At 37.4% G+C, this 25,212-nt stretch overlaps 1 protein-coding gene across 1 annotated transcript in view; it reads left to right on the plus strand.

Annotated features, from left to right (window-relative positions):
* Nucleotides 1-25,212, plus strand: part of STK32B (serine/threonine kinase 32B) — a 317,848-nt gene that overhangs the window by 171,108 nt on the left and 121,528 nt on the right. The window lies entirely within an intron of this gene.

Raw genomic sequence — 25,212 nt, forward strand, 5'->3', positions numbered from 1 at the left:
ATGATTTAGGTATAGTTACCCTACTCTTTTTTTGGTTTCCATTTCTGTGGAATATTTTTTTCCATCCTTCATCTTCAGTTTATGTGTGTATTTATAAGTGAAGTGAGTTTCTTGTAGGCCACATATATTTGGGTCTTTTTTAATCCATTCTGCCCCTCTATGTCTTTTAATTAGAAAATTTAGTCAATTTGCACTCAGTGCTACTATTGATAGGTAAGGACTTACTATTGCCATTGTGTTATTTGTTTTCTGGTTGTTTTGCTAGTCTTCTCTTCCTTTTTTTTTTTTTTTTTCTTTCTTCCTGCTTTCCTTTGTAAGTGATTTTCTCTGGTATTACATTTTAATTTCTTGCTTTTTATTTTATGTGTCTGTTATAGGTTTTTGCTTTGTGTTTAGCATGAGGCTTACAAAAATATTGTAACCAATTATTTTAAACTGATGAGAACTTAACTCTGATCACAAAGAAAAGGGGAAAAAAGAGAAAACTAAAAAACTCTACAATTTAACTGCATCAACCCCTCTTTTTTACTTTTTGTTTTCTCTATTTATCTTTTTATATTGTATATCTCTTAACAAATTGTTTAGTTATTATTTTTGATGTTTGTCTTTTAGTCTCCATACTAAATATGTGAGTGGTTTACACACTGCAATTATAGTATTAGAGTATTCTATATTTGTCTGTGTACTTACTTTTACCAGTGAGTATTATATCTTTAGATGATTTCCTAATGCACATTAGCATCCTTTTCTTTCAGATTGAAGAAATTCCTTTATCATTTCTTGTAAGACAGGTCTGGTTTGATGAATTCTCTCAGCTTTTGTTTGGGAAAGTCTTTATTTCTACTTTCTGTTTGAAAGATAACTTTGCAGGATACCGTATTCTAGATTGCAAGTTTTTTCTCCAGCACTTTGAATATGCTTGATGTTCCTTAAACAAATAGAAATTCAAGAGCAAACCAACACCAAAATTATTAGAGAAAAATAAATAATAAAGATCAGAGCAGAAATAAATGAAATTAAGACAAAAAATACAAAAGATCACCAAAACTAAAAGTTGGTTTTTTAAAAATATAATATAAACAAAATTGACAAATCTTTAGCCAGACTAAGAAAAAAAGAGAGAAGACCCAAATAAATAAAATCAGAGATGAAAAGGGAGACATTACAACCAATACCATAGAAAGTCAAAGGATCATTGGAGACTATATGAGCAACTATATGCTAATAAACTGGAAAACATAGAAGAAATGGGAGCAAATTCCTAGACACATACAACCTACCAAGACTAAGCCATGAAGAAATAGAAAACCAGAATAACAAATAACAAGATAGAAGCAGTAATAAAAAGTCTCCAGTCAAAGAAAAGCCCAGGACCTGATGACTTCACTGTTTGAATTCTACCAAACATTTTAAAGAAGAAATAATACCAATCCTACTCAAAATATTCCAATAAAGAGGAGGGAATACTTCTAAATGCATTTTATGAGGTCAGCATTACTCTGACACCAAAAGCAGACAAAGACAGAAACAACAACTATAGGCCAATATCTCTGATGAATACGGATGCCAAAAATCTTCAACTAAATACTAGCAAACCAAATTCAACAATATATTAAAAATATCATTCATCATGATCAAGTGGGATTCATCATAGGGATTCAAAAGTGGTTCAATGTAGGCAAATCAATGAACACAATATATCACATCAATGAAACAACAGACAAAAATGATATGATTATATCAATGGATACCAAAAAATTCAATAAAACTCAACATACATTCATGATAAAAACTCTCATCAAACTGAGTATAGAAGAAACATACCTGAACACAATAAAGGCTATATACAAGAAACCCACAGATAGTATCATACTAAATGGGGAAAAACCAAAAGCCTTTCCTCTAAGATCTGGAAAAAGACAAAGATGCCAACTTTTACCACTTTTATTCAATGTAATACTGAAAGTCCTAGCCACAGCAATTAAATAAGAGAAAGAAATAAAAGGCATCCAAATTGGAAAAGAAGACATCAAATTATCCTTGTTTGTAGATGATAAGACATTATATTTAGAAAAACCTAAAGACTCCACCCCAAAACTTTTAGAACTGTTAAACAAATTCAGTAAAATTTCAGGAAACAAAATCAACATACAAAAATCATTTCTATATGCCAACAGCATGATCTGTGGAAAATATACTCAACATCCTTCCCATACACCCAAAGAAGTACAAGAAAACCTTGCCATCCACTCACAGAATAGTGGGAAAGTTACCTGACTGACATCAAAACTGCAATTCTGCATCAAATTTAGTTGAAAGGAAAAATTTATAAATTTCCAGATAACAATCTGAAAAAAAAAACCAAGAAAGCAATCCTATTTATAATAGCTACAAAAAAATATATATGAATGAATTTAACCAAAAAAGTGAAAGATTTCTACAATGAAATCTATAAAACACTGTTAAAAGAACTGAAGAGGAAAAAAAAGAAAAGAAAAGATATCCCATGTTCATGGATTGGAAGAATCAATATTGTTAAAATGTCCATAGTACCTAAAGCAATTTACAGATTCAATGCAATCCTTATCAAAATACCAATGACATTCTTCACAGAAATAGAAAAAACAATCCTAAAATTTATACGGAAACACAAAAGTCCCAGAAGAGCCAAAGCATCCTAAACAAAAATAACAAAGTTGAAGGCATCACATTACCTGACTTCAAATTATACTACAAAGTTGTAGTAACCAAAACAGCATGGTATTGGCATATAAATAGACACATAGACCAATAGAACAGAATACAGAATGAGAAGTAAATCCATGCACTTATGGTCAACTTATTTTTGACAGAGATGCCAAAAACATACATTGGGGAAAGGATAGTCTTTTCAACAAATGGTGCTGGAAAAACTAGTATGTCCATATGCAGAAGAATGAAATTACACCCCTCTCTCTCACCATACATAAAAATCAACTTAAAATGGATTAAAGACCTAAATGTAAGACCTGAAACTGAAACTACTAGAAGAAAACATTGGAAAAATGCTTTAGGACATTGATCTGGGCAAAGATTTCTTGAATAAGACCTCAAAAGCATAGGCAACCAAAGCAAATATGGACAAATGGGATCACATCAAACTAAAAACATTTTGCACAGTAAAGGAAATAAATAACAAAGTGAAGAGACAACCTGCAGAATGGGAGAAAATATTTGCAAACTATTCAACTGACAATGGATTAATAACCAGAGTATATTAATATAAAGAACTCAATAGCAAACAAATAATAATAATCTGATTGAAACATGGGAAAATGAGGTGAATAGATGTTTCTCAAAAGAAGACATACAGATGGCCAACAGGTATATAAAAATGCTCAGCATTACTAATCAAAACCACAATAAGATATCATCTCTCCCAGTTCAAATAACTTTTATCAAAAAAAAAAAATAGCAAATGCTGGCAAGGCTGCCTAGAAAGGGGGAACACTGATATACTGTATTAGCACAGCCACTATGGAAAACAGTATGGAGGTCCTTCAAAAGACTCAAAGTAGAACTACCATATGATCCAGCAATCCCACTGCTGGGCATATGCCCGAAAAAAAGGAAGCTAGTTTATCAGAGATATCTACACTCCCATGTTTATTGCAGCAGTATGCACAGTAGCCAAAGTATAGAATCAACCTTAGTGTCCATTGATGGATGAATAGTGTGTTAGTCTGTTTTGTGTTGCTGCAAAGGAATACCTGAGGCTGGATAATTTATAAAGAAAAGAGGTTTATTTGGCTCACTGTTCTGAAGACTGTACAAGAAGCATTGCTCCAGCATCTGCTTCTAGTGAGGGTTTCAAGGGACTTCCAATCTAGATGGAAGGTGAAGGGGAGCAGGAGTGTCATGTGGCAAGAGAAAGATCAAGAGAAGTATGAGGTGGGTCCAGGATCTTTTAAACAACCAGCGCTGGCATGAGCTAGTAAAGTGAACACTCACACACGGAGGGCACCAAGCCGTTCATAAGGGATCTTCTCCCATGACCCAAACACTTCCCACCAGGCCCCATATCCAACACTGGAAACTGAATTTCAGGATGAGATTCAGAGGGGGCAAACATCCAAACCATATCCAATGGATATAGAAAATGTGGTGCATATACACAATGACTATTACTCAGCCATAATAAAACAGTGGAATCGTGTCATTTGCAACAACAGAGATGGAACTGGAGGACATTATGTTACATGAAATAAGCTGGGCACAGCAAGACAACGATTCATGTTCTCACTCACATGTGGGAGCTAAAACTTAATCCCATGGCAATAGAGAGTAGAATGATGGTCACCAGAGGCTTAGAAGGGTGGTGAAGAGGGGGGATAAAAAGGGGTTGGTTAATGGGTACAAAAGTACAGTTAGATAGTAGGAATAAGATAGGGTTAATAATTTATTGCATATTTTGAGATAACTAGAGGAGTGAATTTGGAATGTTCCCAACACAAAGAAATGACAAATGTTTGAGATGATGGATATCCACCTCACTTACTGTCATTTGATCCTTACACATTGCATGCTTGTGTCAAAATATCACAGGTACCCCATAAATATATACAACTATTATGCACCTATAAAATGTTTTAGAAACAAATAAAGGGCATGCAAACTAAAAAGGAAGAAGTTAATTTGTCTCTGTTTATAAATGACATCATCTTATATACAGAAAATTGTAAAGACTCTGCCAAAAAACTGTTGGAACTCTTAAATGAATTCAGTAATTTTGCAGGAGACAAAATCAGCATACAAAAATCAGTTGCATTTCTGTGCACTAACAGTGAACTCTACAAGAAAATTAAGAATATAATCCCATTTAAAATAGTATCAAAAAGAATAAAATACTTAGGAATAAATTCACTAAGGAGGCAAAAGATCTGTACACTGAAAACCATGGGATGTTGATGAAAGAAAGTGAAGAAGAAACAAACAGATGGAAAGACATCTCATGTTAATGGATTGGAATAATTAAAATTGTTCAGTTGTGCCTGAAGTTTTTGACTTATCTTTGGCAGATTTTTCCAGTGTCCCTTATGTTGTAGAAGTGTTTCATCTTTTAGTCTACTGGGTTCTCAGAGTTTTCACTCCTTTGAAACTTGTTTTTTTGTTATATTTCTACAAAATAAATGGTATAAATTTTCCCTTCCAATTACATTTGATGCAGACTTGCAGTTCTGATGTCAGATAACTTTCCCACCATTTCCAGAGTGGATGGCAAGGTTTTCCTGTACTTCCCTGGGTGTATGGAGAGATGTCAATGTTTTCCACAGATCATGCAGCCCTGCAGGGCCTTCTGCTTCATGGAGCTCTCGCTTCCCTTTCCCCCTTGTCTGGGGCCCACCACCCTGTCTCCTTTACCCCTGTGGGTTCACTCCTCCCTACCTCTAAGTCTCTGTGAGCCTTTTTGCTTCTTCTCCCACTTGCCTCTCTGACTTAAGACCTTATTTGGTTTCTGTCACTTGCCTTCTTTAACTTTATTACTCTTGAGCTTGAGTTGGTTACTTAGATCTTTTGGTTATCTTTTATTAAGAATGTCCATACACTTGGAGTGGGAGAATATTCACCCCCATATCACCTTGGCCCCCCAGACTCCCATCCTATCCATCTGTTTCTTACTGCCAGCTCTTGCCCCCTAAACCAGAGAGTGTCAAACCAAACAAGCAACACATCACTGAGCCATGCAGTCTGTCCAGAAGCCAGTGCTTAGACCAACACAGGAGAACCAGAAAGCTATGCCAAGCCCCCTAAAGGGTAGCTATTCAAAGAGCCAAGGTATCCACAGGCTCAATGAAAGGAATTATTGACTGCCCCTGGTTTATATTCAGTTCCTATGGTCTTGAGTGGGAGATGTTTCCTGAACAGAAAAAATTAGATACTCAAAGTTTTAATGCATAAAACAGCAACATGGTCAGGAAGGAAGGAGTGGCCTTGCTACAAAGAAATCCACTGGTGTCACTCCACTGATTCAAACCTTTGATGTGCTCCCCCCAGCTTTCAGGATCAAGTGCAAATCCTTAGATTGGCCATTATGGCCCTGCATGTTTTCACCATACTCACTTCTGCTGTCCTGCCTTTTTCACTGCACACACATCCTGCGTCCAGCCTCACAGAGTGACTTGCGTTCCCAAATGCCCGAGGCCTCCTCCCTGCCTTTGAGTCTGAGGTCTTCTCTTCCTTTTGCCTCTCACATCTGCATGGAAGCTCCTCCTCCTCCAAGACCAAGTTAAACACTTTTAACAGTTGTGAACCATTAAAAATAACTTAAAACAATTGTAAATGACCCAAGAAAAGTTTGGTTAAATAAAGACATAACTTCTGGTATGGAATTCTAAACAGCCGTTAAAAATGGCAGCGTGCACTCACTGAGATGTGAAGAGCCAGCAAGAATATATGGTTAAGTATTAACCATATTTTTTAAGTATACGGATATAAGGACACTTACCCAGTAAGTTCTCACTTAACATTGTCAATGGGTTCTTGGAAACTGTGACTTTAAGCAAAGCAACATATTAAAAAATCCACCTTCTTTTTGTCCCATCAGCATTATAACAAAACGTCAGTGAAGGAAACATTATTCGAGGACCTGCTGTAAGTTGTTTTGGCAGAAGTATCCATGTAACCCACACTCTTATCAATACATAGAACATTTTTCTGTCAACCCTCCACCCCAAATTTCTTTTATGTACCTTCCTTGTCCTTCCCCATTATTGCCCTCCAGGAAACCACTGTGCTTATTTTTATGACCATGGATTAGTTTTGCCTATTTCAGAATCTCATACGAATGGAAAGATTGTGCCTGGCTTTTTTCATACAACATAATGTTTTCAAGATTCAGGCATATCACTGCATGTAGCAGCAATTTACTCCTTTTTACTGTGTAGTATTCTGCTGTATGAAAATGCCACAATTTGGTAATTCATTCTCTTATTGATAGACATTTGGGCTGTTTCCTTTTTGGAGCTATTATGAATAAGGCTACTCTTAACATTCTTATATAAGTCTTTTTGTGAACATATGCTTCCATGTCTCTTGGGTAAATACTTAGGAGTAGAATTGTTGGGTTACAGAATAGGCATTTGTTAAACTTTAAAAGAAACTGACAGAGTTTTCCAAAGTTATCATAAAATTTTACACAGCTAACTCCATAAAATTTTACTAGAGTTCTAGCTGCTCCACATCCTTATCAACATTTGACATTGTCAGTTTTCCTTAATCATAGCCATTCAAGGCAGTTTGTGTTGGTATTTCTTTGTGGTTTTGATTTTTTATTTGAAGACTAGTGATGTTGGGCACTTTTAATCTATTTATTAGTGTTAATATTTATAGATCACCCTTTGTCCAAATCTTTTGCCTATTTCTAAAATTGTTTTTGTAAAATCATTGAGTTATAGAAATCCTTTATGTATTATTAATAAAAGTTCTTTGTCAGGGATATATTCTGTGAATATCTTATGTCAGTCTATGGATTACTTTTCGTTTTATTAATAGTGTCTTGATGTCATCATGAGTAGGACTTTGAATCAACTGCAATTTTCATTCTCTATGTTCATTGCTTCCTATCTCCTGTCTAAGAATTTTTACCTGCCCCGATCACAAAGATAGTCCTCTGTGTTCCTTCTAAAAAATATGTTTAACTCATAGATCTATTATCTACCTCAAAGTATCTTGTACATATGGTGTGAGGTAGCAACTGATACTTTTTTGGGTCCCATCTAGATAATCAGTTGTTCCAGTCCTAAGTGTTAGAAAACATTTCCTTTCTCTAGTGAATTTCTTTGGTCCTTTGTTGGAATCTGGGCAATGGTGCAAAACACCCACCTCAGAATTGCTCCACCTGAGAGGTAGGAAAGCTTGAGTGTTTCCACAACTCCTGCGAGTAGCTGAAGGCTGCTCCCAGGGCAGTGTCCAAGCTTTGGTCCTTCCAACCTGCTGCACATGTGGCCTTCTGGCGGTCCAGATAAATGTTCTCGGACACAGACATGAGAGCACTGGCAGTTGCAAGTACCCCAGAGCTGCTAGAAGTGTGGGGGCCGCGGTTACAGACAGGCACCAGCACATTTGCTGTAGAGAACTGCTAGCGCAGGCGTCCTGAATCACGCCTCAACATCCAGATGTCTCTACAATACTTTGAGTTACAGCAGTCTTACTTTTATTTGTTGCATATATATTAACTTAAAATTAAACATGCAAATAAACCTTTCCACAGTCTTGTAACCCCAAATTGACTGTTTTTTTTTTTTCCTGGTCATTTCAGTCTTTGGCCTATTTTCATGTAATGCAATTATTATAGACTTTAATTTTTTTATCCTCTTTATTTTCCACTTGATATATTAAAGATGTTTTCCTTGTAATAGCATAGCATTGATTAAGGCAGCATAATATGGATGTAACAAAATGTGTTTACTCATTCTCCTATTGTTAGATAATAGAATCAGATAGGTCCAGTATTTATTATAGTAATATGTAAAATAATGAGCATCTTTGTACACAAACATTTTCCCTTATTTTGATTCAGTTCTTTAAGGTAACTTTCTAGGTGTTTGTTTCTAGCATGAAAAGGGATAATATACAGGTATTTTTAGTCTCCTCATATATATGTAGTTTCCTAATAATCAAATATATTAGTAAGTTTAGGATTTAAACCAAAGATGCTACAGTGAGTTTTATCAATAATTTTTCTAATTACCCAATAATAGTAACAACAGCACTTGGAGGCAATTTCTTGTGTTTGGATTTTGACAAACCAAATTCAGAGCTGGCTCGCAATCTGTCCCTGGAGAAATCTGTCCCTGGAGTTTTTGAGATAGTGCAGTTATAAAACTTGTTCTGCAAACGAAGCATATAATGTGAGATTAAAATAAGCAGCTTTCCTTGGAGCTGCATGAACATCTCCAGGGGATGGCTGAGGGCAAAAGGGTTTTAGGTCTGGTTTCAGAGAAGGTCTTAATTAATGATCTGGAAGATCTCATGATAGCAGCTGGTTTATTAAATTCACAGATGGGACTCGATTGAGAAGTGGTGCGAACTCTGGGAAAAGGTGAAGAAATGAGATAAGAAACTCTGTTGCAGTCGCCAAGGAACACAAAGCAAAAGCCTGAAGATTGACTTGCTTGAAGGAGCACTGAGTGTGGGCTGGAAATCTGGGTGTGAGTCCCCACCCTTCATCTCTGTGACCTTTAGCAATTCCCCTGACCTCTCTGAGGTCCAGATTCCTCCACTTTGCACAGTCAGTGTAACTGGGAATAATAGCTACAGCAACTGTGCAAAGCGCAATGACAGCAAGAGCATCAAAGTGCTTGGCTAACTCTAAAGTTACTTTGCTTATAATCCCTTTTCAACCTCCAGCATCTTTTGCCTGAACGTTGTTCATATACTTTTACATAGTTTTGTGCACTGCAGTACAGGTTAAATAACACTAACCACAGGGCTCCCCCTCTCAAGCACCCAGCTCTTTGGGGTCTATGGACCAAGATGGAACCCAGGAGGTGGGTTTCTGAACCATGAAACCAGGATGGCATGGAATGCTTGGATGGAGGACTTAGTACTAAAAATGTCTATTGTTTTCACAAAAGAAACCACATTTTCAATCATCTTGTTGAAATCGTAAGGAAGACCTGAAAGATTCCTAGTTAACAATGAGTTAATAAGAAAGAATTGTCCCGTATCCATTATAGCTGAGTCAGGATGGGTGCAATGCAGTTGATATGCTGTTAAATTCAGTACAGTTTTTATACTTTTAAAATTGAATAAGAAGAAAAATATTTATTACAGTCTGTGACCTTGATTCTTGCCCTTCCCCTTCCCGGGTTTTCCAAGGTTTCTCAGCTGAATACCTAATTCTCTTAGGTTTTTGTGTACCTAAGCCTCGGATCCGTATCATCAACGTGGTTAATAACAACTTCCCTAGGGGAGTGTGAGATGGTGAGAGCATTCTCGTATCTCAGGAAAAGAAACGAAATCTTGAGTAGATTAAATGACTCGTCCAAGGTCACGCAGAGAGTAAGTCACACAGCTGGGACTGAAATCAAGTTTACTCATATATGCTGGTTATGCAAGTTTCCTGATGTCTCATCCAGCCTCCCAGCCAAAGTGTAGGGAGAGAACAAATTACACCAGAGTGCGGGGGAAGGAAACTGAAAAATGGTCCTGCTTATTATTGTAAACGGCAGCCCACTCTAAAAAGACACGGCCTGTACCACATTTTCTAATGAAAAGAGAGTCCTGAATACTTCATCCGTTCCTCGGCTCCACCGTCTAGGGAGGGAAATATGGCAGCTGTCCAACAGCATACAGCTCAACAGCCTCCCTTTTGGGGATGGAGAGTGACGAAGATGGTTAAGATTCTGAGGATGTCTCGCCAGCAACACTCGGGGCATGCTGTTGGGCGGTTGCTTTGGATGAGGTGCGAAAACAGTTAGAGAATAACAGTTGGCTTAGGAGCAACTCCATTCTGCTTGCCAACAGCCTGTGGGCTGCAAACACTCTGCAGTGGCAAGGAAAGGTAAGCCAATTTCCCTGAGATGTGCTGTGCATCATTTTAGAGGAATGAATGTAAAGAAAGTTTTGCTTTGCTGTTTCTTGGTGTGCTGGAGCACAGTTCTACCACATTCCACTGCATGCATTTTTCCCTGACTTGTAAGGTTCAGGCTGATCTGGCTCCTGCCTCTCTCACTACCTGCCGGCCGCTCTGGCCTCATTCCATACTGCAAATGCGTGCAGCTCACCCCCACCCAGGACTTTCATCTTTGCAGATCTGTCTGGCTGAACCGCCCTTCCCGAAGACCTTTGCACAGCTGCTTCATCCTCACCATGTGGCTCAAAGCTCTCCTCATCAGAGACACATTTCTTGACCAATGTTTGTCCAGCTGTTTACCCCACTCCCTTTCAGCCACTGTCATATCACCCTTATTTACCCAGCACTATCTGAAGTTGTCATACATAGATATTTATATATATGGCACACATGCATATATATATATATATACACACACATGCATATATACACACATGCACATACATATATGCCATGCATATGCTTTATGTTGGTTGGCTTTATGTTTTGCTTTATGCTGGTTGGCTACCATTCCCCACCAGTCTGTAAGCTCCACAGGTACAGGGGCCTTTCTGTCCTGATCACTGTACATTTCTGCATCTGCACATGCTACATTTGTTGGTTCCATAAGCATTCCTTATGAAAATCTTCTCCATATCAGAAACAGGCTAGGGGCTTGTGCTTCTGGTCAAGATAGAATAAAGCAGGCTAGGGACTAGGTTTACCCTCCTGCCTAAAACAAACAAAGTAAGGGGAAAAATAAATGCAACCGCTGTTTGGAAGGCACTGGACATCAGGCGACAGAAGACAGTGACCCTGAGGGAGGGGAGCTTTATGATTACCCCGCGTTTCTGACTTGAGAGTTTCCAGGCTCTGCCTCAGGGAGAAGGAACCAAGGAAGAACCCAGAGGTCTCCCTGAGTAGAAGAGACACATGGAGGGTCTGGGAAGACCGAGGTGACTACAGGACAGAGTGCAAGAGAGGAGAGCATGCACAGAGAGAAAGCTCTAGAGATAGGAAGAGGGACTCCCTCAAGCATTCAGGTGAGTGCCCACCAGTGGATGTGTGGGAAGAAAACTACACGTGGCTAGAGAAAAGACCATCCAGAAGGATTTGATGTAAATGGCATTCAAACAGGGCTGAGAAAGGTGCCTGTACCCACCAGCCAGCATGGAAAACCTCAGGATTGAAGTGGCACTGGGTAGAGTACTCAGGGGGGTCTCAGGAGCAGGAAATACTAAGCTTTAGACTAAGTGCTGCTCTGGCAGTCCTGTCAGACAAAAAACAAGACTTACAAGGATCAAACTATTTCCAGCTAAACTAACTGCATTTCAAAATAAAGCTCAAGGTTATTTATAGGAATACAAAAATGTAAAATTCACAAAGTTTAGCATGCATATAAGCAGGAAAACATGAGGCATAGTGAGATAATACATCAATCAATTTAAATGGGCAAGATGTTAGAATTAGCAGATAAGGACATTAAGATGGTTATTTTAACTATATTCTACATGTTCCAAAAGTTAAGTAGAGACATAGCAGATAGTAAAACCAATACCTAAATCAAATTTCTAGGGCTTACAACTCCAATGTTTGTGTTGAAAAATACACTGCATGGGATTCATAGCAGATCAGACATTACAGAAAGCATGATTAGTGAACTTGAAGATAGAGCCATTCGGAGTGTATTGCCCAGTTCATTCTGGGAGTCTAACATTACTCTGATATGAAAACCAGACAGAAACATTAGAAGAAAACTGAAGATCTATATCCCTCAGGAACATAAATACAAAAATTCTTTATAATATTTAGAAAATCAAATTAAACAATATATAAAAAATGATAATGCATAATTTCCAAGGGAGATTTATAACAGGAATTCAAGGTTGGTTTAACATTTGAAAAGCAATCAATGTAATTCACCATATATACAAACTGAAAAAGAAAAATCATGTGATTATCTCTATAGACACAGAAGAAACATTTGATAAAATCCAACATCCATTCCTGGCTAAAAAAAAAAAAAAACCTCTCAACAAATTTGGAAAAGAAGGAAACCTCCTCCACCCAATAAAGGGCATCTACAGAAAAACTGCAGAGATCATAAAACCTAATGGAGAACAGTTGAATGCTTTCTCCCTAAGATCTGGAACAAATGTCCACTCTCACTTCTATTAAACACTATATTGGAAGTCCTAACTATTTCAGTAAGGCAGGAAAGAGAAAAAGCATTCAGATTGGAAAGGATAAATAAAACTCCTTTTATTTGCAAATAACATGCTTATGTCATTTATAGAAAATCTGATAGAATCTACCAACAAGATAATAAAACTAATAAGTGATTTTTGTCAGGGTTGCAGACAATATCAGTATATAAAAATCAATTGTATTTCTGTATACTAGTAACACATAATCAGAAATTGAATTTTAGATACCATTTATAATACCATAAAAAATATGAAATACTTAGGGATAGATCTGGATAAACATGTAAAAAGACTGGTACACTGAATACCACAAAACATTGAGAGAAAACAGAGAAGACTTAAATAAATGGAGATATTAACATATACCTTGTTCATGATCTTAAGACTTAATATTGCTAAGCTGTCAATTATCTTCATATTGATCCATAGATTACACACAATCTCAATCAAAATCCCAGCAAGGTTTTATGTAGAAATTGACAAACTGATTCTAAAATGTGTGGAAATGCAAAGGACCTAGAACAGCCAAAATAACTTTTAAAGTATGACCATAGTTACAAAACTAATGTCACTTAATTTCAAAGAACATAATTAAAAAATAGACCCACAGATACATGGTCAATTGATCTGGCAAGGCCCCTGCCCTCATGAAGCTGACCTCCTAATGGTCAGGGGCAGAGTGGGGCAAACAATATTCAGTTAAACAAATAAACCAATTATATGATATTAAGTGTTGATGTAGATTCAACTTAGTCACACCCTGTCTGGCCTCGTCACAAAGAGATAGGATGAATAGAGTTTGTTCCCATTTGTCAGATCATATTTCACAGTAGGTCATTGTTTTCCAGTCATGATTTCAAGAGTCTGCTGTGTTCATTTTATTTAAAGCAGCCACTAATCAATTTTTATGCCAATATCTTTTTGCTATGGTCTGTATCTGGGCACTCTGTAACCCAGCCTGGGGAGGAGAGTGAAAGGAAGCCTTGTCAGAGGAGGAGCACCCCTTGGGGTTGGTTTTCCTCTCCACCATCCCTCTGAAGCCCCACGAATCCTTTGCTTGCCAAGCCACATTCACGCTCCAGATCTTGTCTCTGATGTCTCTGTGGCTGCGGTCATTGGGTCCCCACCAATTTCTGCAGCATCCAGTGTGCAGTGGGTGCTTTGAAACCCTTGGAAGAACAGATGACGGAATGGACTGGGCCTGACAGCTGAGTCAAAGCAGTTGTGGGCAGTCTCATTTTGAGCAGAACCACCATGAGCATGGCCCACAATGAGTACGGCAGGGGATCCTGAGTCATGAAGGGCAGGGTACGGAGGGAGGGCTAGAAAAGAAGGCAGGGCCCCATGTGAGAAGTTGAGGGGAGCCTCGTGAAAAATCTGTCCGGAGCAATTTAAACAGGACTGACTTTGCAGCCATGCGTCTGTCAGTCACCCCAGACACCCCAGCAGACCACACCTGTCATCCGTTGTACAAACCCCAAGTCATCTCTTTTCATCAAAGAACAAAGTGAGAACATGGCAGCCCACATTTTGAGAGACATTTTAATATTTTAGCCAAGCTTTTATGCCTTTTAAAAATTATACTGGCTTGTTAAAATGCATCCTGCTTTGGGGAGTTCAGCTAAGGGCCCTCTCTCAATACATCACTTGTGTAATGCAAAGGTTCCATTCCAGACACTTCTTGGGGCTGTGATTTCAAGATAGAATATTTGATGTGTCCAACCTCTCTTATGTCAAATCCCGAAGGAACTCAAATGAAATGGTTGCTACGTGTTGTGTAGCAGCTTCTTCGCCAAAAAGAAAACTTAAAGACTTAAAACCAGGCATTCTTTTTTTCTTTAATTTATTATTTCAATTTAATAGTAAATGTGTCTCTTTTTTTATAATGATTTATGTGTTATACAAACTGCCACCACATGCATCTTCTCATCGGCTTTTCATACCAACCCTGGGATTTGCTGTTATTTTTGCAATAATCACGTCACCAAGAAGGGAAGTCTGGCTCAGAAACAGGATGCGCTTGCCCAGAGAGACACAGCTGGCAAAAGCTGGGTGCGGTTTCAACTTCTGCTTCTCCCAACACTCAGCCTTTGTTTTTTCCTCAGCACTGAACTGTCTGACAGCCAGACGAAAGCCTGCAGGGTTCCCTCGTTAACTCAGTCATGTAGAGGACACTCTGCAAATACTTGTTAACTTGCCACTCGTTTGAACTAATTCCCACCGAATATGAACTCCAGACCTGGTAACAACCATGGATTTCATCAGATGAACTTTTACCTTATAGAATTTGTTCTGCATAACTCCAAATCCTCATAATAAATGTGGGGCATTTGAAAATCAACAGGTTGGTTTGTTTTGGACATTTTTGTTTGTTTGTCTTAGAGATAAGGCATAACAAGCATGCTCAATTTTGTGTTTTATAAAGATTGTGTTGGCCGGGCGCGGCGGCTCACGCCTGTAATCCTAGCACTCTGGGAGGCCGAGGCGGGTGGATTGCTCGAAGTCAGGAGTTCAAGACCAGCCTCAGCAAGAGCAAGACCCCGTCTCTACTAAAAATAGAAAGAAATTATCTGGCCAACTAAAATATATATATAGAAAAAAAAATTAGCTGGGCATGGTGGCGCATGCCTGTAGTCCCAGCTACTCGGGAGGCTGAGGCAGTAGGATGGCTTGAGCCCAGGAGTTTGAGGTTGCTGTGAGCTAGGCTGACGCCACGGCACTCACTCTAGCCTGGGCAACACAGTGAGACTCTGTCTCAAAAAAAAAAAAAAAAAAAAGATTGTGTTGCAGACAGCATTATGCAAGTAGTCAATGCACACTCTAGGATTGGCTTCAGCTTCCACTGGATTCAAATGAAGTGTCTACTTCATTTGAATCATTATTTGTGCAAGTGCATTTCTCACGTTTTATTTTCAGTAGAGGACAGTGGAGGGTCTACTAGAGAACAGGTCATTTCCAGAACAGGAAAGTTTTCTCAAGTTTTTTTTTTTTTTCCCCAGCCAACTCATTCTTCTTAAATTGCCTTAGAAGCTTTAGAACATTACAGTCAGACAGTAGCAATTTTAATGGGGTTCCAGTGAATCAGCTAAAACAGACACTGAGAAGTTGAAGTGGCTGGTTCTTTGTTTGCTTATGAATGCACTCACGGACTCATTGTCTCCATTTGTATAATAACATGGATAAAATCTCTTTTCACCTGCCTACCCTGCCGTGATGTGAAAATTAATAGGATATGTTTTACTCACTCAAAAAAAAAAATTAAAAGATGATAGAAAGAGCTGCACCTCATAGTTTATAGCTCTGTGGTTCATCCTTGTATTGTCTCTGTAGTGCTCAGATTGCCAAATTATTAACGAGCCTTTAAATGTTTTTTCTTTCATGTTTGAAATGGTTTCATTGACTAATATAGATTTTTAAAATTATATGTTACTGGCAACATGTAATCTGTTCCTCTAAAACATTTCTTTGACCATCCATAAGACTATTTATGGCCACAGTAAACCTGGCCTGTCACTCAGCAGGTGTTCATTAATCATTTGTTCCATGAATAAACGAGTGACCTAGGAATGGAACTGTTTTTAATGGTCAGTGTGACACTCTGAGGCCACATAGCCAACGTGAGGCTGCCTAAATGAGAGTGATTGATCCAGAAGCTACACTTTGCAATACCTATCACTGCTGGTGAGTGACAAGGTTACTCAGGTGACTAAAGATGGGCCCCAGAGGTAGCAGGTGGGGAGAAAATGACACAGGCTATTCCTACCTCTGGCAAGGTGATGGGTTGGTATATGACATGAAAAACCTCTCAGTAAAAATACTGAGGACAAAATACATTTTAAAAATTATTTTAAGTACAGAATTGAGCTTGAAAGAAAGGAAAATCTTTGTGCACCAGGAAGAGGGACTCTGAAAGCCAGAGCATTAAAGGTGTGAGCTGATGCTGCAGCTGTCCTGGGGACCGGCGGAGGATCTGGTCTCAGTTATGTTGGGACTTGGGGTTCAGCACCCACGCGGGGTAGGAGATGCGATCTTGGGACCATGTGATACAGGAGTATGAACTGAGACCTCCACATAAACTGGCACCTTCAGAAGATGGTCCCTTCATTCAAGAGTTGACCAGGACAAAAAGATCTGTCCATCAGCACAAGAGATAGCAAGCAAATCTCTGATGGGTCTGGTAAGAAAAAGAGTTTTGCATGTGAATTTGAAAACCCAGGAGTATACTTCATAAGTACTGGGCCTGAGTCTATAGTACCTATGTCATCACAGAGGAACACTGAGGCATAATAATACCACGATGCAAATTTTAAACTATGCTAAACCCAGCAAAACATTTTAGGTGTATGTATAATTGTATTGATGCCATAAAAATGCAAGACAAGAATAAATACAAAATTCAGAAAATTCAGACTAGTATGTCCATCTGGGAGATGGACAAGATATAATTGAGGCAAGGTACACAAGGCTTGGGTATATTGGACATGTTCTGCTTCTTAAGTTGGGTAGTGGCTACACCATTTATTAATATTAATACTTTTATTGTTTACGAATCCCAAATACATGTATTACATATTTTTTCTGTTTTGTCTGAAATTTTAAAATTTATTTTAAATTTATTATTAGTAAGCGGTTTTTTGATTGACAAATCATAATTGTACACAATTACAGGGTACAATGTGATGTTTTGATATATGCATACAATGTGGAGTGACCAAATCAAGCTAACTAACATATCCATCACCCCACTTACCTATCATTTTTATGATGAGACATTTGAAATTTACTCCCTTAGGTATTTTGAAATACAGTAGTCCCCCCTTACCCATGGGAGATACATTCCAAGACCCCCAGCAGACTCCTGAAACTGCAACCAGTGCCAAACCCTATTTATATTAATACTATGTTTTTTCCTACACATACAATTATCCCTCTGTCTCTGTGGGGTATTGGTCACCAAAATCCATGGATGTTCGAGTCCCTTATATCAAATGGCATAGTACAATTGGCCCTCCTTACCTGTGGGTTCCACATCCATACCTACGATAAAGTTTAATTCATAAATTAGGTGCAGTAAAAGATTAACAATAATAACTAATAAAGTAGAACAGCCATAGCAGTCTACTGCAATAAAAGTTATGTGAATGTGGTCTTTCTCTCAAAATATTTTCTTGTACTATACTCACCCTTCTTGTGATGATGTGAGATGGTACAGTGCCTACATGGTGAGATGAAGTGAAGTGACTGAAATTGTGATGTGGTGTTAGGCTACTATTGACCTTCTGAAAATACAGAAAGAGGATCATCTGCTTCAGGTGACACTGGATGACCACCATGACAATACCAATGACGAATGGGTAGGAAGCACATACAGCATGGATATTTGGGACAAAGGGATGATTCGCATCCCAGACAGAGCAGAGCAGGATGACATGAGATTTCACCATGTGAGCCAAAATGTTGCACAATTTAAAACTTAAGAATTATTTGTTACTGGAGTTTTCCACTTAATTTTGCAGACTACAGTTGACTGTGGGTAACTGAAACCATGGAAAGCAAAACTATGAGTAAGAGGGGACTACTGTATACAATACATTATTATTAACTATAGTACCCTGCTGTGCAATAGGTCTCAAAACCTGTTCCTCCTATCTGAAACTTTGTACACTGTGATCAACAACTCCCCGTTTCCTCTCTCAACACTCCCAGTCTCTTATAATCACATATAAGTGACACCAGTATTTGTCTTTCTGTGCCTGGCTTATTTCACTTAGCATAATGTCCTCCAGATTCATCCGTGTTGCTACAAATGACAGGTTCCCCCCCGCCAGCTTTTTAAAGACTGAAGCGTATTCCATTGTGTATATTATCCAATCACAGAAGCGAACAGAAAAAAGAATGATGAAGGCCTACAGGAATTACGGGTCCCTGTCAAGCAAATTAACCTTCACACAATAGGAGTTTCTGAAAGAGAAAAAAGGCCTAGAAAGAATATTTAAGGAAATTATGGATGAAAATTTCCCAGATTTGGGGAAAGACCACAACTTCCAGGTATAAGAAACTCAGAGGCTGCTAATCCAATTCAACCCAAAGAGGAGTTTGCCAAGATACCTCATATCAAGTGATCAGAAATCAAAGGCAAAGGAAGAATACTGAAAGCAGCAAGAGATAAGAACCATGTCAGTTAAAGGGCCCCAATATGGCTTTCAGCAGATTTCTCAGCAGAAACCCTATAAGTCAGGAGAAAGTGAAATGATATATTCATACTGCAGAAGAAATAAAAAGTGCCAACCAAGAATACTTTACCCATCAAAGCTTTTCTTCAGAAATGAGACAGAAATAAAAACTTTCCCAGACAAGCAAAAGCTAAGGGAGTTTATCACCATTAAGCTTGCTGTATAGGGATTGCTAAAAAGAGCTCCTTAAACTGAAATGAAAGGCTACTAACTAATAACAAAAAACATATTAAAGTAAAAACTCAATGTTATTAGTAATTTATACTCACACTCAGGACTCTCTGACATGGCAAGGGTAAAGTGTAAAGCAATTTTATCCCTACTAGGAGGGCTAAAAGATGAAACTATTAAAAACAGCTAAAACTTAGGGAACAATAATATAAAGAATCTGGAGGAAGAAGTAATTACAGTAAAACTACTCAAAAGTTTTTACATGTTATTAAAAAAGAAAATAGAAATATTTAATTTAATGGCTTGTTAAGTAAAGTAGGGTGTTGTAATTTAAATGTAAGCATTCAAAGTTTAGAAATAAAGGGGAAATAAAGAAACTCAACCAATGAAGTTGAAAGATGATATAAAGAAAAAAAGGAGAAAAAGCATGACAGAAGGTACTGCAGTTGATCCTTGAGCAACACAGGTTTAAACTGCACAGGTCCATGTATGTGTACATTTTTTTCAATAATGTATTGGAAAACCTTTTTGGAGATTTGTGACAATTTGAAAAAACTTGCAGACAAACCATGTAGCCTAGAAATATCAAAAAGTTAAGGAAAAGTTAGATACACAATGAATGAAGAAAATATATATAGATCTAGTCTTTTTATCTACTACCACAAAATAAACATAAATCTATTATAAAAGATAAAAATTTATCAAAACTTACACTAACACAGATGGTACGTGGTACCATTTGATGTCAAGAGAAATATAAACACATGTAAAAATTCAGCATTAAATCATAACTGCATAAAATTAACTATAGTGTATACTATATTTCTGTAATTATTTTGTAGCTTTTTCCCATTACTATTGTAGTCAGCTCAAGTGTTGCAAGTATGGCCTTAAAACACTGTGTGACACTAACCTCTGTGTGAGCAGTTTGTCTTTCCAATAAATTCATGTGTATCACAGTAAAAAGTGATCTCTTGCAGTTCTTGCATATTTTTTAACTGGGTTTAGTTCGATACTGTAAACCTTGAATAAAATCACGGACCACACAAAGCACTACTAGAGATGCTGGAAGTGCTACCAAGAAGCAGAGAAAAGTCATGACGTTACAAGAAAACTTTGAATTGCTTGATATATACTGTAGATTGAGGTCTGCAGCTGCAGTTGCCCACCATTTCAGACAGACAATTCATCTGGTAAACAGATGATTTAAACTTACCATATTGATACCTATGGTACAGTACTGCAAATGTATTTCCTCTTCCTTATGATTATCTTTATAATGTTTTCTTTTCTCTAACTTACTTTACTATAAGAATATAGTATATAATACATATAACATTCAAAATCTGTGTCAATCAGTGGTTTGTATTATTGGTGAGGCTTCAAGTCAATAGTAAACTGTTAATAGTTAAGTTTTGGGGGAGTCAAAAGTTATATGTGCTAGAATCTCTATAAAGTTCCTTGGGTCTATTTGTGCTCTTGTCAATATCATACTATCTTAATATCTATGGCTTTGTAATATAAATTGATAAATGCTAGAAAAAAAAGTTATATGGGGATTTTCAACTATTTAGGGAGTTGGTACCCCTAATCTTCATGTTGTTCAGGGTCAATGGTATATAAAATGATAAAAATATTTTGTGAGAGGTGAAAGGTGCAGATCCTGTTTCAGTCTTCAACATGTGGCTATCCAGTTTTCCCAGCACCATTTATTGAATAAGGACTTTTTCCCCAGTGTATGTTTTTGTCTGCTTTGTCAAAGATTAGATAGCTATTTGAGGATGGTTTTACATCTGGGTTCTCAGTTCTGTTCCATTGTTCTATGTCTCTGTTCTTGTGCCAGTACCATGCTGTTTTAGTTACTATAGCCTTGTAGTATAGCTTGAAGTCTGGTAAATTGATGCCTTCCAATTTGTTCTTTTTGCTTAAGATTGCTTTTGCTATACAGGGTCTTCTCTGGTTCCACACGAAGCGTAAAATTATCTTTTCTATATCTGTGAAAAATGATGTTGGTATTTTAATAGGGATTGCATTGAATCTGTAGATCACTTTGAGTAGTATAGACATTTTAACAATGTTGATTCTGCCGACCCATGAGCATGGTATGGTTTTCCACCTGTTTACGTCCTCTACTATTTCCTTTCTCAGTGTTTGGTAGTTCTCCCTGTAGACGCCTTTTACCTCCTTAGTTAAATATATTCCTAGGTATTTTATTTTCCTTTGTTGCCTTGTTAAAGGTATTGAGTCTTTGATTTTGTCCTCAGTTTGACTGCTGTTGGTGTATAGGAATGCTACTGATTTCTGTACATTGATTCTGTAACCTGAGACTTTGCTGAATTTGTTTATCAATTCCAGTAGTCTCATGGAAGAATCTTTGGGTTTTCTAGATATAAGATCATATCATCAGCACAGAGAGATGGTTTGACCTTTTCTGCTCCCATTTGGATGCGCTTGATTTCCTTCTCTTGTCTGATTGCTCTGGCTAGGACTTCCAGCACTATGTTGAACAGAAGCAGTGATAAAGGGCAACCTTCTCTGGTTCTAGTTCTAAGCAGGAATGCTTTCAATTTTTCCCTATTCAGTATGATGCTGTCTGTGGGTTTGTCATACATGGCTTGGATCATTTTTAGGTAAGTCCTGTCTATGCCTATTTTGTTAAGTGTTCTTATAATAAAAGGGTGTTAAATTTTGTCAAATGCTATTTCTGCATCTATTGAAAGGATGCTCATCTATTGGATGTATGCTCCAAACCATACATCAACTGGTGTCTATCTTTTTTTCATTTTTGTCATCTGCATGGGTTTTTATTTTTGCTTCTATTTATGTGGTGAATTACATTTATAGAAATAACTCACAGTGGATAACAGACTTAAACCTAAGGCGTGAAACTATAAGAATTCTAGAAGAAAATGTTGGAAAAACTCTTAAAGACACTGGCCTAAGCAAAGAATTTATGAAGAAGACCCCAAAGGCAATCACAGCAGTAACAAAAATAAATAAATGGGACCTGATCAAATTAAAAAGCTTCTGCACAGCCAAAGAAACTATCATGAGAGCAAACAGACAACCTACAGCATGTTACACATCCTATACAGGGCTGATAACTAGAATCTATATAAAATTCAGGAAAATCAGCAAGAAAAAAATCAAACAACCCTATAAAAAAGTGGGCAAAGGACATGAACAGAAAATTTTCAAAGATATACTAATGGCTAACAAACATATGAAAAAACACTCAACATCTCTAATCATCAGGGAAATGCAAATCAAAAGCACAATGAGATATCACTTATCTCCAGTGAGAATGGCCCTTATCAAAAAGTCCCAAAACAATAAATGTTGGCATGGATGCGGAGAGATAGCAACACTCATACACTACTGGTGGGACTGTAAACTAATACAACCTCTATGGAAAGAAATATGGAGATACTTCAAAGAGCTATAAGTAGAACTACCATTTGATCCAGCAATCCCATTACTGGATATCTACCTAAAAGAGCAAAAGACATTCTTTAAAAAAGACGTCTGTACTTGAATGTTTATAGCAGCGTAATTCATAATTGCAAAGCCGTAGAAACAGCCCAAGTGCCCATCAATACATGAGTGGATTAATAAAATGTGGTATATGTATACCATAGAGTTCTACTCAGCCACAAAAAACAATGGTGATCTAGCACCTCTTGTATTATCCTGGATAGAGCTGGAGCCCATTCCACTAAGTGAAGTATCCCAAGAATGGAAAAACAAGCACCACATGTACTCACCATCAAATTGGTTTTAACTGATCAACACTTAAGTGCACATATAGCAATAACATTCATCGGGTGTCAGGCAGGTGGGATTGAGCGGAGGCTATAGGTATATGGACACATAATGAGTGTGGTGCTCACCGTCTGGGGGATGGGCACACTTGAAGCTTTGACTCGGGTGGGGTAAGGGCAATATACATAACCTAAACATTTGTATCCCCATAATATGCTGAAATAAACAATAAAAAATAAAAAAAATAGAATAAAAACTTCAAAAACAAAAAATAAATAAATAAATAAAATGATAAAAATAAGCCAAAATATATGTGTCACCACAATAGATATAACCAGCCAGACCTCATGAACTCACTAAAGAATGCCCAAACTCAGTATGGATATTTAAAAATCTACATATAGCTTATTTACAAGAGTCACAAGAGAATACATGAAGATAGTGAAAGACGGAACATACTGAGATAGCAAAAGGTAAACCAGGAAAAGAGTCCAGTACAAAACTGATGACATCGCCAAAAGCATTTTTCAGGACACCGAAAATAACTGCAGCATAATAAGAACAATTCACATTTCTGAATTTGTGTGTTGCTCTTATACAACTGAAAACTCTATGAAGCAAAAATTGCTAGAATTACAAGGAAAATAAATCTAATATTTGGTGATAGATGTTTAACTTACCTCTCTCATTAGTAGACAGATCAAATGGACAGAAATAAATACACACTTAACAAATTCAAGCTAATGGATAGAAGTAAAAGTCTACACGAAATAAAATTCTGCACGTAAATAGATATCAGTCTCACTCTGAGTTGTGTTCTCCGTAAAACTCGTATGTTAAAGCCTTAACCCCCACTACCTCTGAATATGACTGTATTTAGAAATAGAGTCTTTAAAGAAGTAATTAAGTTAAGGTGAGGTTGCTAGGGTGGGCCTTAATCCAATGTGACTTGTGTTTTTACAATAAGAGGACATTCGGACACATGTAGACAGAGGGAAGAACATAGGATGTCACAGGGGGAAGACGGCCATCTACAGGCCAAAGAGAGAGGTCTTAAGACTAGAACCAACCCCACCAAAACATTGATCTCTCACTTCTAGCCTCCCAAACTGTGAGGAAATAAGTTTCTGTTGTTTCAGCCACCTAGTCTCTGCCATTTTGTTAGGACAGCCCAGGCATACTAACACACTCTAATCTAAGAAATGCAAATTAAAATTACATTGAGAACCATTCCACACCCAACTAATCAGCAACAAAACAAGGATGCCCAATAACATCAAATGATCTATAAGATGTGGGGAAGCAGATAATGTAATATAAATTTTATCAAAGTGTAAGAACTATGAAGACATACACAGATCACTGAGTGTACACCTTTATTTTCACGTGTGCACACATTAATTCTCCATGTAGATGGCCAGCACCTCAGAGTCCTTTGACCCCTTCTAGCCATTATTCTCATCCTCAAAGACACCCACTGTGGTGTCTTTTAATGTCAAATATTAGTTTTGTTCATTTTTGAGTTTTCTACAAATGAAATCATGTAGTGACTCCGTCTGGCTTCTTTTATTTCATTTTGTTGTACATAGCACTAGTTTAGCACTAGTTCCAGTGTATAATTATACCACTACTTACTTATGCTTTCTTCTGTTAATGGACTTTTATCCATTGGGATTAAAAAACAGGACTGTTTCTCAGTCCTATTTTTGTTGACTTTTATAAAAATAATTTAGCTATGAACATTTTTGTGCATTTATTTAGGTAAATATAGGTGCACATTTTTGTTGAGTACATGCCAAGGAGTGAAAATGCTGGGTCACTGGGCATATGTATGTTTAGCATTAGTAGGTGCTGCCAAATAGTGTCCCAAAGTGTTTGTACCAAGTTACATTCCAGTCAACAGTGAATGAGAGCCAGGGTTGATCTACATCTTCAGAAACTCTTAATAGTGTCATTTTTTAAAGGTATTTTGTTGGGTGTGAGGAGGTATCACATTTTCACTTTAATTTGCATTTCTATTGTGTCTAATCATTTTATACATTAATATTTATTGGCCAATTGTACATCAGGTTTTTTTTAAAGAACCTCTTCAAGTCTCTTGCCCATATTTTTGGTTTAAATAGATGAACATAATAGGTGTATTTACACGGTTCACAATTCAAAAGGTACAAATGTGTCCATACTGAAAAGTCTCTCCTGTTCTTGAAAACAGGTCATCTAGTGCTGTTGTTGCCCAGATCAGTTA

The sequence above is a fragment of the Lemur catta genome, chromosome 17 (genome assembly GCF_020740605.2).
Source record: "Lemur catta isolate mLemCat1 chromosome 17, mLemCat1.pri, whole genome shotgun sequence".
Taxonomy (NCBI): Eukaryota; Metazoa; Chordata; class Mammalia; order Primates; family Lemuridae; genus Lemur; species Lemur catta.